This window comes from Cololabis saira, chromosome 4, assembly GCF_033807715.1.
Source record: "Cololabis saira isolate AMF1-May2022 chromosome 4, fColSai1.1, whole genome shotgun sequence".
NCBI classification, from domain to species: Eukaryota; Metazoa; Chordata; class Actinopteri; order Beloniformes; family Belonidae; genus Cololabis; species Cololabis saira.
Genome location: NC_084590.1, coordinates 39,185,652 through 39,200,016, shown reverse-complemented (window position 1 = coordinate 39,200,016; position 14,365 = coordinate 39,185,652).

The following is a 14,365-nucleotide window of genomic DNA, read 5'->3' as shown; positions in this document are numbered from 1 at the left end:
AGCATTAAACATTAATTCTTGTCCTTCCAAGATTTATCCAGCTCCATATAATTAAATAATTAGACTTCATGCTCCTCATGTTTTTACAGTAACACACAATGTCTGCACATTTTTTCTTCTTTTTTTGTAATCGTTCTCTGCATTAGTAACAGGGAGAAATACTGTGAGACTGTGAAGAAAAAGCCTCCCCAAGCCTGACACAAATAGCTGTCCCTCTTTTTAATAACAGCATTTTGTGCAAAAAAAAAAAGTATAATTCAACTTCTTTTTTTTTACCCAGCTAGAAATCTACTTGGAGATTTACATTTGAAGCAAGAGGACAGAAGTAATTTCAAGATTTAGATGTAATGCGGCAAACCAAGCAAAGGAGATAAAGAAATGATTCATTCTGGATCATTGAACAGGTTTTGCAAAGTGACCCGCTGAGTTTTGGAAACCTCTTGTCATGCATTGATATCAGCCATTTCTTCAGGCTGTCGGTGTTCCTGCTGTACATTGTGGTTCATCCTCTTTCCTCTCTTCCTCAGTGGGCTTCTGCTGCCTGAGGCTTTTACTCAGCAGTTCATCGCTGGGGGGCATCTCTCTGTTGCTCTCCTGGATCTTGGCTGTAGATATTGGCTCTGACAGTCACAAGTCCCTGGCCTCCTTCCTTCCATAGAGTTTGTAGTCTCGCGGTGTTGGACTGGACAGGAAACCCCTTTGAACAATGTGAGGAGCCTTCTTGTCTTGACATTCAGGTCTTCTATCTCCCTGGTAGTAACCAAAGTTTTTGTTGCTATTCTGAACATCTGCTATGCCCTTAATATAAAACAATTTTACTTCAATTTTAAAATAATTGACCTAATTTATCTCATCATTAACTTTCTGATATTGCTGCTGCACATCCAAGCAGGGGGAATCAATCTCCAGTCCTGCCGTACAGCTTGATGCCATTCACGTAAAAGATGATTGCTTCTGAAATGGCATCCCTGGCCACTTTTTATTATGGTGGCTGAGGGGGTTTCAGGTCAATGTCGAACAGCAGTGAGCACAGTGCATCTACTATTTACCTCACCTGAGATGAACTTATGGATCTGGCTTTGAAAGAGTCTCAAAAGTTTTCCTCCACCAGAATATTTTGAGGAAGGGTCTTAGTGCCCCTTAATTCTAAGCATTCTAGTTTCAATTTGTGACTTTCTTGTAATTTTTTTTTTATTATTTATAATTTTTATTTTCAAAATGAAGACAGGGACAATAAATAAAAAAAAGGTTAACAAAACCACATTTCACATAATGAAAAAAAAAAAAAAAAAGAAACATTACAATAACAAAAAAAAAAAAAAAGACAAGGGGGTGAGGGGAAGGGTTGGTACAGATAAACTTTAAGAATGATGGTGCCTCTAGCGTCAGTTCAGGTCCAGCTCTAAAAGAAGAATAAGTAAAATAGAATAAGCTGGTGACCAACACAACAGGTCATATTATTATTACATTATTCTCAACGTGACTTTTCTTGTATTTAATCCAAGCACTGTAAAGATATTTATGTTGGATTTTACAGTCCTAAATGACCGCAGCAGGTGCGTGGTTTTTCTTGTGTTACTTCTAGTTCCATTCTGGGTCCTGTTTATGTACAGAGACATGTGCATAGTGCCACTATATATGTCTGACAGGAGTTCACGCATTGTTAAGAGGTCAATTACGGATCAGTAATTGGATGGAATTGCCTCCTCTTGAGATCCTCTATGATCATTACTGTCAGGCTTTGGATTAACCACTCTGGATGGTTCCTGTCTTTTATCTGCTGGTTTATTTGTGCTACAAGACAACTTTTACTATAATAATAGTGGTTGCTTACTCTTGTTCTGAGAGATCCCATTCCATGTTAGCCAAAGAGCAGGAGTGTTACGTGATGCCTCTTCATGCTCTTCCAGTATTGTTCAGCCTCACACATGTGTGGGTCTATTGTTATCTCATTACTTTTCTGTGAAAAATCTGGTTTGGATGGTTAAGTGAAGGACATCCTGTTTAAGTTCCTGGCTTCTGCTTCTCTGGTGTGCCTTTTGGGGCAGGTAGCAAGAGCTTTGAGTTTTTTACAGTCTTACGTGCCCTCAGTATGGACAGTTTGTTGTATTTCTTAGGAAGTTATTTCTTCATTGTTCCTTTTCATTGCTCTGATAGTCAGTTTGATAACATAGATGACAGCATTTTACTGCACAGGTTAGAGCATGTTATTAGGATTAAAGGGACAGCTCTAGACTGGATTAAATCATATTGTATACCATATCATACAAGTTTGTTCATGTTAATGAGTTTTCTTCTGCACAGGCGAGGGTCTGCTACGTGTCCTACAGGGTTCTGTGCTAAGGCCAGTCTTGTTCAGTTCATATAATCAGCCCTTGGAAAATATTATCCAGAACCACTTGAACAACTTTCCTTGCTATGCTGATGATACACAGCTGTATGAGGCCAGGTGTAACGGACCGGTTAGCCAAACTTCCGGCATGTTATAAGGACATTTATGCCGCGTTCCATTTGTCCTCGGAAGTGGGGATTTCCCAGTTCCCAGTCGGAATTTTCAACTGGAACGCCCTCGAAGTGGGATTTCCCACTGGGAAAGTGGGAGAGTCTGCACCACCCCCGAGTTCACATTCCAAGATGGCTGCCCCGGTTGTAAACAGTAGAAGAGAGCTCTGTATTCGTAGCACTTCATTCTAGTTTTGGTCACACTAAATCAGTCGTATACAAGTATTGTTTGGCATATATATGCTGCTATTGTGTAATTTACATTTTTCATGTGGTATATGCGAACTACAAACTTGTTTACCTACTTTGTAACTGGAACGCTGATAACTCAGCTGTGACGTCATTCCCAGTTCCGAGTTCCGACTTCCGAGGTAAATGGAACGCAGCATAAGTCCTCGATGTCTAAGACCTTTTGCTTCTAGGCTCCAAAACAACTGAGGTTATCGTTTTTGGTCCCAAACACCATAGAAAAAGATTCATCGATTTTGTGCTAGCCACTAGTACAACTTTGAGAAAACTTTGAGTTATTTTCAACCGGGATTTGATATTTAGGTAACATATTGTACTTCAGCAATTTCTTCACCTCCGCAATGTCCCAGAGTCATGCTGAAAAACTAATTCACATGTTTGTGAACTTTTATAGATTGCTGTAATGTATTGTTAGCAGGGTGTCCAAGTAATTCTCTGAATAGTCTCCAGCTGATCCAAAAAGCAGCAGCATGGTTACAGGAATCAGCAGGAGAGATCACATCTCTCCTGTGTTAGCCTCCCTCTATTGGCTTCCCAGAAAATGTAGCATTGAATACAAGTTTCTGTTACTTGTCCATAAAGTCCTTAACAGCCAAGCTCTCCGTTGTCTACAAGACCTGACCGTGCCTCATGTTCCTAATAGAGGTTTCCATTCTCAAACTGTAGGTTTACTTGTAAATGTAGATGGTGTTTGGAGGACTTGTGCTATCAGGCGCCGTTAGTTTGAGTTAGTTATGCCGTTGTACAAAACTGGAGACAAACACGACTTCACAAATTACAGACCTGTCTCTCTTCTCCCACAATTCTCAAAAATTTTGGAAAAACTATTTAATAACAGATTAGACAATTTCATAGATCAACACAATTTACTATCCGACAGTCAGTATGGATTCCGAAAAACCCGAACAACAGCACAAGCGTTAACTGAACTCACTGAAGTAACCACAAATTCCATAGATGAAAAGAAATACGCAGTTGGTTTATTCATTGATCTAAAAAAAAGCTTTCAATACAATAAATCATGACATATTATTCAATAAATTGGAACTATATGGGATAAAGGGGTGTGCATTACAGTGGGTTAGAAGCTACTTAAAGAACAGGAAACAATTTGTGAAGATGTGAGAAAATCAGTCACAATGTTTGGACATTGAGTGTGGAGTCCCCCAGGGGTCAGTGTTGGGTCCTAAACTGTTTATTATCTATATCAATGAAATATGTAAAGTATCACAAATCCTGAAATTCATACTATTTGCCGATGACACAACATATTTTATTCTGGCGAGAATTTAAAGCAACTTTTGGACAATATTACCTCAGAATTTGACAAAATTTAAAAATTATTATATTATTTTAAATATAAAAATAATAATTATTATTATAAGTTATCATTAAACTTAAGCAAAACAAAAATGATGGTATTTGGAAACAATAAAAACAATCAAGCACAGGTACAGATTGAGGGTGTAAACATTGAAAGAGTACATGAAACTAAATGTCTTGGGGTAATTATAGACAATATAAGATTAGCTGGAAATCTCATATTAAACACATCCACAACAAAGTATCTAGAGGCATCTCAGTTCTGGCCAGAGCAAAGCAATTCCTGGATAGCAAATAACTCCACATTCTGTTCTGTTCCCTAGTTTTGCCTTATTTACTGTTTACAGGTTTAGAGAAATACGTATAAATGTTCACTGCAACCACTATTCATACTGCAGAAAAGAGCCATGAGGATAATTCATAAGGCTGGTTTTCGTGAACACACCAATTCCTTATTCTTCAATTCTAAAATAATAAAATGTTTTGACATAGTAGAATTCCAAACCACACAATTCATGTATAAAGCTAGGAACAACTTATTACCATCTCACTTGCAGGAGATGTTTTATGACAGAGAGGGGAAGTATAATTTAAGGGGTACTCGAAATTTTAAGACTCGTAGAACAGGAACAAGTATGAAAAGATTTTCTATATCAGTCAGTGGAGTTAAACTATGGAACAGAATTAAAACAATGTCCAAACATTAACCAGTTTAAAAACAAATATGAAAACATGATTTTCATGAGGTACAAAGAGGAACTACTCCTTTTTTGGCACATGTAAATCAAGATAGCAAGAGGCTGATATCACCGCCATCTTTTAAAACAAATGTAAAATGTTTCTGTTTAGTTAAGCCTACAATTAGTCTCAGCTTTAATGTGTTAGTGCGATTTGTCATATCTGCAACTTCAGGACAAGACTAGAGAAGCTCGTCTAAAACATAGCGTTGTCCTAGTTATGCTACTATAGACTAAAACTAAAACTACAACTAAAAATCCAAGAGAACGTGTAGCCATGCACACATTCTCTTGGATTTTATATTGGAATAAACACTGATAAACTGTGACAGAAGCGTCCAAACCTTTATGTCCCAGTAAAGCAATCCCTTACAGACCTTTTGAGTAGCAATAGTCATCACACCTACGCTGCAAGGGGACACCGACATGATCCACTGAGCGTTACCCCTCATCCTTTGTTTCTCCTCATATTCCCTCTTCTTCCTTCAGCTCAATCCACACTAATTAGAAGTAGCTCATAAACCAAACTGCACACCAGTGTTCTTGTAGGTGGTTGTGCTGGTCTGTCCCCCTCTTTTTCTCTTCTGTACATGCTTGCAGGTCAGAGCTTCCAGAGCTGCATGCTGACCTGCAGCCCCGCCCTCTGACCATCTCAGTGTTTACCTCCACCTGTCTACATAGATCTCTCTGTAGGATATTGATATCCTGATCTGCTGTCCTAACCTCTGACCATCCCCAGGTTTTCCATCCATTGATCTATAGGCCTCTCTAGCATATCTACTAGCATGCTGACCTGTAGTCTGATCAGTGTCTGCTATCTACACCTGTTTCTATAGTCACATCAACTAACCATGTCTCAGTCGTAATATAAGAACATAGACCTCTTTGTTCAACAGATAATAACTACCGTATTTTCTGGACTATAAGCCGCACCTGTATATAAGCCGCATCCGCTCTATTTAAAAAAAAAAAGATATGCAAGCCGCAGATATTTATGTTGTTAGATTAGATATTTACTGCATGTACAGAAGGATTTTGAACTGTAAATGATGTACATGTTTGTACCTAAATAGATCCTTTCCTAACAGTGTCTTTTAACACGGCAGCAACTTTGCTGATTAAAACGGGACAGAACCAAGAGAAAATACCCGCTATTTATTTATCTGTTTATCTGTTTGAAATCTGCTTCTACCTACTTCTATCTGCTAAAGAAGAAGTAGCGTATTCTTCTTTGCATTTATTTTGTCTTAGTTTTTATTCTAATTCCGGTTAGAGCGCCCGAGCGGTGGAAGAAAAATCCACAGAATAGCTGCACCTTTCTATAAGCTGCATGGTTCAAAACCTATCAAAAAAGTAGCGGCTTATAGTCCAGAAAATACGGTACTAATATATTTTGTTTTATGTCATTTTGACAATATATTTGTCTCTCCTCTCTGTTCTTCATCCTCTCGGCTCTCCCTCCCTCATCTTTTCTTCTTGTACCCAGCTGGTGTTCGTCAGGAGGGTCCCCCCTTATAAGCAGGTCCTGCTCAAGCTTTCTTCCCTCTTGAAGAGATGTTTTTTTCTTGCCACGGTTTGGCTTAAAGGTTTTTCTCTCTCTACGGGAGTTTTTTTTTTTACCTGTCATTGTTTCTTTAATATTTGCTTGGGGGTCATGGTTTGAGTTGCTGAGAAGCACCTGGAGACCATTTGTACTGTAATATACGCTATACAAATAAAACTGAGCTGAAATGAATTGAGTTGAGTTGAAATGATAACAGACTTACTTTCCTCTATATTGCCTTTATCTTGGTTTCCAGCCTCGTCCTCCGTGAAAGATACTGCCTCTTGTACCCCGTGGTGTTAATGTTTTGTTTTTTGCCAGGCATCTCTACAGTCATTGCTGTCATGGTTCTACATCAATATTGGTCTCTGTGATGGTCCCAATAAGCAGTACTCGAGTTGTAAAAAAAAATCAGGGGGGATGGTGGATTTGATCATATGGGGACAGATAATTTGTGCTGATTACAAATAATATAATATATTACAAATAATAGCACTGACCAAAACACCTGCAGAAATACTGCAGGAATGACATAGCAGCAGTTAAATGCAGCCTTCTGTAAGCTTTAAATATCCACTGGGCTTACATCAAATACATCAAAACACAACAATAAAAAACACTTTTCTGAACTTATCAATATGAATCTGTCCTTCACAGGATAAGTAAAATGGATCACTGCAAAAACTCACAATCTTAACAAGAATATTTGTCTTATTTCTAGTTAAAATGTCTCATTTTAGTAAAAAAATCTCATTACACTTAAAACAAGATTCATCACTGGAAAAAAACACAATTTTCACCTGTTTCACATAGATTTTCAATTGAAATAAGTAGAAAAATCTGCATGTGGAACAAGATTTTATTGCTTGTAATGAGAAGATAATTCTTGTCCCATTGGCAGATTTTTCTACTTATTTCAAGTGAAAATGTACTTGAAACAGGTGGAAATAGTCAAATAAGTTATTTTTCCGGTGCTTCCTTCAAGGGATGGAAAGGGGGGATGATTTTAACCGTTTTTATTACAGGGGGGATGCCATCCCCCCTCATCCCCCCTCAACTCCAGTACTGCCAATAAGTGCATTGTATTCAGAAGCTGAAAATACAAGAGGTTGCACATAAGTGACATACAAGTTATCCAAACCACACCCAACGGATAAGGAAGAATTAAAAATAGACAACTTAAATGTCCCACTGGACACATTGACTTTGATTAAAAACTAAGTTGGCAGTATGTCCAATTAGATTTGAGAATGCTTTCATATGGAACACTGTTAGAGATAACTTGGAAAAAGCGATGGGAGAAAATTACCTTTAAAAATTTCTCGGAAGGGCAGGGCAAGGATTATTAGAATTTGCAGTGGTGATGGAGACTCTGCGTGACTCCAGTTTATCATTAAAATAAGATTAAAAAGAAACATTTCACAGTCTGTATCACTTTCAGCTATATAGCAATAATCGGGTTTACAAGGTGATCAACAACCTTCAATAAAACTCAGGGGTTACGCTGATTAACAGAGACGAGATTAGAATAATACTGGGCTCTTGCAGTCTTTACGAAGTCATTGTAGTGGATTAGTGGCTCCTTCATGGCCAAGCAGTGCACTTGAAAGACATATTTCTTCCACCTCTGCATTGCTCTCCTTTGCTCTGACCTACAAATAATGTGGTTTATTCAGGGTTGCTTCCACTGTTTCATGGATTTTTCTGGATACACAAATCTTGACCCAATATTCTGCAACTTTATATATATATTTCAAAAAAATATATTTTCATGTAAAGCAGCACTGATCAAGCACAGCAGTGACCCTTTGTGGCTCAATTTGACTTACAACATCCAGCCCTCATCTGTATCTATACAGGAACAGATGGATGCATATTATTATCTTAAGATGTCCTTTGCCTCATCATATTTGGGGAGATTATACTTATCACTCAAATGTTCTACTTTTTTCTGGATCAAATGGAAGTAAGAAGAAGTCAAATGATCTGGAACAAAGAACACGAGCTTGTGTTTCCCCCCAGATGCTTCAGCATGCCATTAGTCTAGATGAATGTGTACAGTCAGACGCATCTCCCTTGTCTGCTGCGTGAGGACTTACACTTTGTGAGGCAGCCGCTTCGCTGCTTGAATCAGGCCACATGCGGGCCTGTGAATTGATGAGTGAAACAGGACTACCCACTGTATTTTAAACTCATTCATCCACAGTGACGCACATTCTGTCTGGTATAAGTTTAGCCTGCCTGTACCGCTTCTCTGTCTGCCATTTGATTTACCCTACATGGTATATTTAGATCTAATTAGAAGAAACTTAAGAAACTTTTTGGAATTGTGTATGTGTGTGTGCAAGTGTGTTTGTATGTGTGTGATTGTCTGTGTGTGTGTTGAGGGGGTACGCTACCTGTGGCATAAGGTATGCAATAAATAGCTTGCCATCTGTTTGAATTTGTGCACTTGAGATTCTTCCAAGGGACTCACCAGAGGCTTAATTAAAGTTAGAATATTAGTGTGGGAGAGGGATGTTTCTCCAGTAAAATGACAACTAGCAAGAATCTTTTTTTTCTTTTTTTAATATATAGATCTTGCTCTGTTGTTGAACATGCTTCTCCATATAGTTTTTTTTAAAGTGAATGCTTTTAACATTGGTTTTCATTTATCGTGAAAGGTATGCCTTTTCAATTCACATTAAAAATATTCATATCTAAATGATTGTTATGAGATATTCATATTTGATAAAAGAAAAAAAAGGGGGGAAATTATCTGTTTATATAATTGAATTGCTAATTATTTTTGTCATACAAGAATCTTTTGGTTTATTCAATACCTGACATGTTTCGGCGATTCCTTTCGCCTTCAGAGTCAGTTATCTGTATATATACTGTAGGTCTTGGTCTTGCACCATTCCAACCTTATCCAGCACTTTACATTGTGTTTCATTTATACTTTCTCAGACACACACACACACACACACACACACACACACACACACACACACACACACACACACACACACACACACACACACACACACACACACACACACACACACACACACACACACACACACACTTCAGTGCGTCTGTTACATAGCCATCCATGAACAGCAGCGCTTTGATTTCTACACTCACACCCCAGTGAGTACACTGGAGAGCAATGTGGGGTTCAGCAGTGTCTTGCTCAAGAACCCTTTGACATGTGATGGGGCAAAAGCATTGATCCACCAATCTTCAAGTCAAGGAACATCCAGCTCCACCCACTGATCCACAGCAGCCATGAGAATTGATGGGAAATATACTGAATATAGGAGATACATGCTACTGGCTCTTTAAACAAACAAAAAACTATGAATAATTAGTGTAAATAAATAAAAGCATTTTTGGAACAGATAGGATCAATGATCGTGGGGTTTCCATAAATTTGTGTTTACATCAAAAGTTGACAAATGGATGTCACAAAGCAATCAGCAGAAAAAAAAAGGGACTTTAGGAAATAAATCTCCATGTTTCAATGATAATAATGACATTTGAAGAATATAATTAGAGCCTTCTCACTCTCATTTATTCTAGTGTTGGAATATCCCCTTCAAATAACAGGCCCTTTTCATAACAAACAGAATATTAATGTGTAAACAGAGCTTTAAAAGGCTCTGACAAACTCCCTTGCCTTCAGGGTGCCAGCTGTCTAAGCTGTGGGTGGACATCAGGCCTTGTCATTGGCCTCATTATCATAGTAATGCCATAAGACAACATCAATTTTCATTATTATCATTTTCTCATGTGAAAGTAGGAAGTTCATAAATCACATTGGTCAAAGAGGTTAGACACAGACATTGACTGCAATTGAAATGCAGAAACCTTACATACAATGAACTCTGCGTGGTAATCTTAATGGTCACTTTTTAAGTATTCCACTTTTAAACTCTGGTTTAGTGTGGAGACGGCGCTGTGTTGTGGTGGTTAGTGCTGTTCCTGCAGCACCTTGGTTAGACTCTCAGCTGGGGTTTGAACGTTATTATAAATCTTATAAATCTTTTTTTCTTTGCTTGTTTTTTTTTGTGTTTATTTTCCATCTGGGTACTCCAGGTCTGAAATACACTGCATCTAAAACTGTCTCGTTTGAAACAAGGAACGAATCACATCAAACTGAAGTATGCTCTGATTGTAAATCCACAGACGTGGATTAAGTGTGATATACACTGTCTATACGTCTGTTTGTAGAGAAAGCACTTGGAAAATAAATAACATACTTTAGGCCTTGTCATGGGGTTACATGGCACATTAGTTGCACATAACAGAGCTTTTCTTGATTTATAGGTCTGTTTTGGTCAAAGAGTGCATGACAGAAAGCAAAAAAGCAGAGACTAATCCATTGTGATACGAGGTTCAAATACTCGTCGTGGCTGTTGTCTTTATGATGCCAGTCAGTGTGATCGCTGGCCTCTGGGATTACTCCAGACCGACAGCTCAGTAAGACAACTGATTAAATAGCAGTGAGACAAGAGAAAATGTTTAATTCAGTCACATTTAGTATTCATGTGGTTACAAACCATACAAGAGTTCACCTTGAGGGGTCATCAGGAGAGAAGGTCTGGAATCCCAAAGAGCGGCTCGGCCGAGTTTCCTCACAACACGCGGAAAAAACACAACTGATCGGGTCATTAATTGCTGTGATTATCAAGTTTACTTTGTCTGAATTGAAAATGGTAACGCAACATGTAGAGAAGTGACACCCTGATGTGCTTTCAGAGGAGCTCTGTTGTGCAGCTCCGGCGACTTTGTGATTTATTTACCACAATAATCAATGCTGCACCTCAAACAGCGAATATGAATGGATATAAATCCTCACTTATTCAATCTACTCCATCATTACTGACAACTGAAATGTGCTCGTGCTTTATATTATAGTGTTCTTTACATAAACAGGAAAAACAAATCATTACAAGGCTATATTTTTATTACAAACTTTGTTAACCGTTTATGCCATTACATTTATATGAGAGTGCATCTAATGGGCTAGAATAATTTGTGAAGAATAGGTGTGAAACTATCTCATATAAGAAAGATATGTAAGCCAAAACAAGTAAATACAATTAGAATGATTGACTATTTATATATTTTATTTTACACAATACAGTTTTTTTTGTTACTCGCAACAATTCCAGGCGACTCCAACGCTGTTCAGCGTGGTATAAAACCAGTGTAAATCTTTTTCACGAGAACATCAAGTATATTTGGAAAGTGTTCATCAAACCTTCCGCTCAGTGTTTGCAGAACAGAAATTCAAAGCAATACTTTCAGACTGGCTACACAGACACGGTGAAATCCCTACATTAAAGTACCTCACCATGACATTCAAAACTAATTCAATTATAGGCATGAGCAGTTCAATAGACCTAAAGAATTTGGTTCTTGTCTGAAATGGGAAAAAAAAAAATTAAAATAAAAAAATAAGAAAGAAAATACCAGCAAATCATGATGGAACAGAGAAAAATGTGAAAATCATTTTCAAAAAGAGTTACCAAAATGTGCTTAAGGATGAATGGTTGACAACTGATTTCTGCAGTCATCAACCAGGTTATTCAGTGCCATCAAGCGAGGCCACATCTAACACGAAACCGCCAAATACATTACATTTCAGCATGACTAGTCAAATAGGGAGAAAAAAAACTGAAGAAAGAAATATCCACAATACATGCAGTATACATCTTTGTCTTTTAATCATCATCATCTGAATAAATCAAAGCTACATGTTAAGGTTCCGATCAGAAGCTCATGGCATCAAACATAGGATGGGAATCCATCTGTGGTGAGAACAAACACGCGATGGGTTTCTTAATTAAAATCAAGAGATTCCACAGATTTTGTTAGTGGGAAACAGTCTCACAGTGAAAATTAATTAATTCAGACGCCCAAAGTTCTTTTAACAATTATGATTGTGAGCACAGAGGAAACAAGAGCAAACAATAGTCTCACCAACAATCCCAGCCTTTTTAGTTACAGGCATTCTTGATTTTCATTGAACATGAAAAAAAGAAAAACCCAAAACATCTGTTGACTGTTGATCTGCTGAACCATCTGAATGACACCAAGCTATAATTCACATCATCACAGCAAGCACAGTAATTGTCCTACTTCACTGCACCTGTATGGGGTAATACTGTGATAACGGATCTTGTTGAAAAGAGGTGACGGTGATATTTGCAGTCACTTCGGTTCTGTACTTGACCTAGGATACATTGCTGACTCCGAGCTTTAGAAACGTAGTTTAACTACAGTTTTTATACGTGGCATATAAAAAAATGAACCATATAGAAATGTCACCCCTTTCAGGGTTTCTCCACAGGAAATAGCTAAGTAGAACTGATAGGGCCACTTAAGTGCTGACGAGCCTGTCACCGTGTGACAAGCCAGAGCAGTAATGTCAGTAATGTTGCATTGATGTGATGTGAATTGATGGGAATGCTGTGTACGCCATTGACTCTGCTCTCATACCCTGAATAATGCTGTTTGGTGTATATGACTTAAATGTATGGATAGAGGGTAGCTTTATAACATAAAACGTTTCTTAGTATCCCAACTCTTCCTACTTGTCACAATGATAATTCATTAGGCTGACACTTTTAGCTGCACTAACTCACAAGTAAGCAGGAGCAAAGTGGTTTAGTAGGACATTTCAGCTGATGTGGACTAGTAAGGACAGGGTTTAAACCGGTGTGCCCCCCCCCCCCCCAATCTAACCTCTCGTGGACTGAACTGTTTATTTGTCAGCAGTACTCGAGTTGAGGGGGGATGAGGGGGGACGGCATCCCCCCTGAAATAAAAACGGTCAAAATCATCCCCCCTGTAAAACTGTCATCCCCCCTTTCCATCCCTTATGTCATTTCATCAATGAATGTGGTTTTACTGCTATTTCAACATTTAGAGTCATCACCAGAAAAATAACACCAGAAAAATTTGACAATTTTCACCTGTTTCAGGTAAATTTTCACTTGAAATAAGTAGGAAAATCTGCCAGTGGGACAAGATTTATCTTCTTATTACAAAAAAAATCTTGTTCCACTGGCAGATTTTTCTACTTATTTTAAGTGAAAATCTACTTGAAACAGGTGAAAATTGTTGTTTTTTCCAGTGATGAGTCTTGTTTTAAGTGTAATGAGATTTTTTTACTAAAATGAGACATTTTAACTAGAAATAAGACAAATATTCTTGTTAAGATTTTGAGTTTTTGCAGTGATCCATTTTACTTATCCTGTGAAGGACAGAGACATATTGATAAGTTCAGAAAACTGTTTTTTATTGTTGTGTTTTGATGTATTTGATGTAAGCCCAGTGGATATTTAAAGCTTACAGAAGGCTGCATTTAACTGCTGCTATGTCATTCCTGCAGTATTTCTGCAGGTGCTTTGGTCAGTGCTATTATTTGTAATATATTATATTATTTGTAATCAGCACAAATTATCTGTCCCCATATGATAAAATCCACTATCCCCCTTGATTTTTTTTTACAACTCGAGTACTGTTTGTCAGTCAGGGAGTTTGGGTGGCTGTGACTAAGGCATGCGGCCATTTCTCAAGCCATAAATTGTGTTAAAGCTTTATGTAGAGCAGCAGTTATTTTGGGTGATGACGATCACACACTTAAAAAACACAAGTGATCTCACTCATATCACCTAAACAAAAAGAGAGTGGGCAGAGGATGTTAATCTGCAGCCGTAAGAAAACAAGCACTGACAAACTACCTTATTGTTTAAAAATCAAACGTTCATTGAAAATGAATTCACCGCATGCCATTTCTGCTATGTATAGACGGCTGGGCTTTTTCCATCTACAGCAAGATGTGAAATGTGTAATGAAGATCTGAAGGGATGTAAAAGAATAAAAAACAAAAATCAATGACCAATCTTGAAAGTCATCTGGGCTGAAAACAAGAAATGAAACAAGTGAAAGATGTGGAGGAAAAGCAACCCCGTCTTGTTTAGAGGAACCTTCCTAAAGGGTTTCTTAAAAGTGTTAG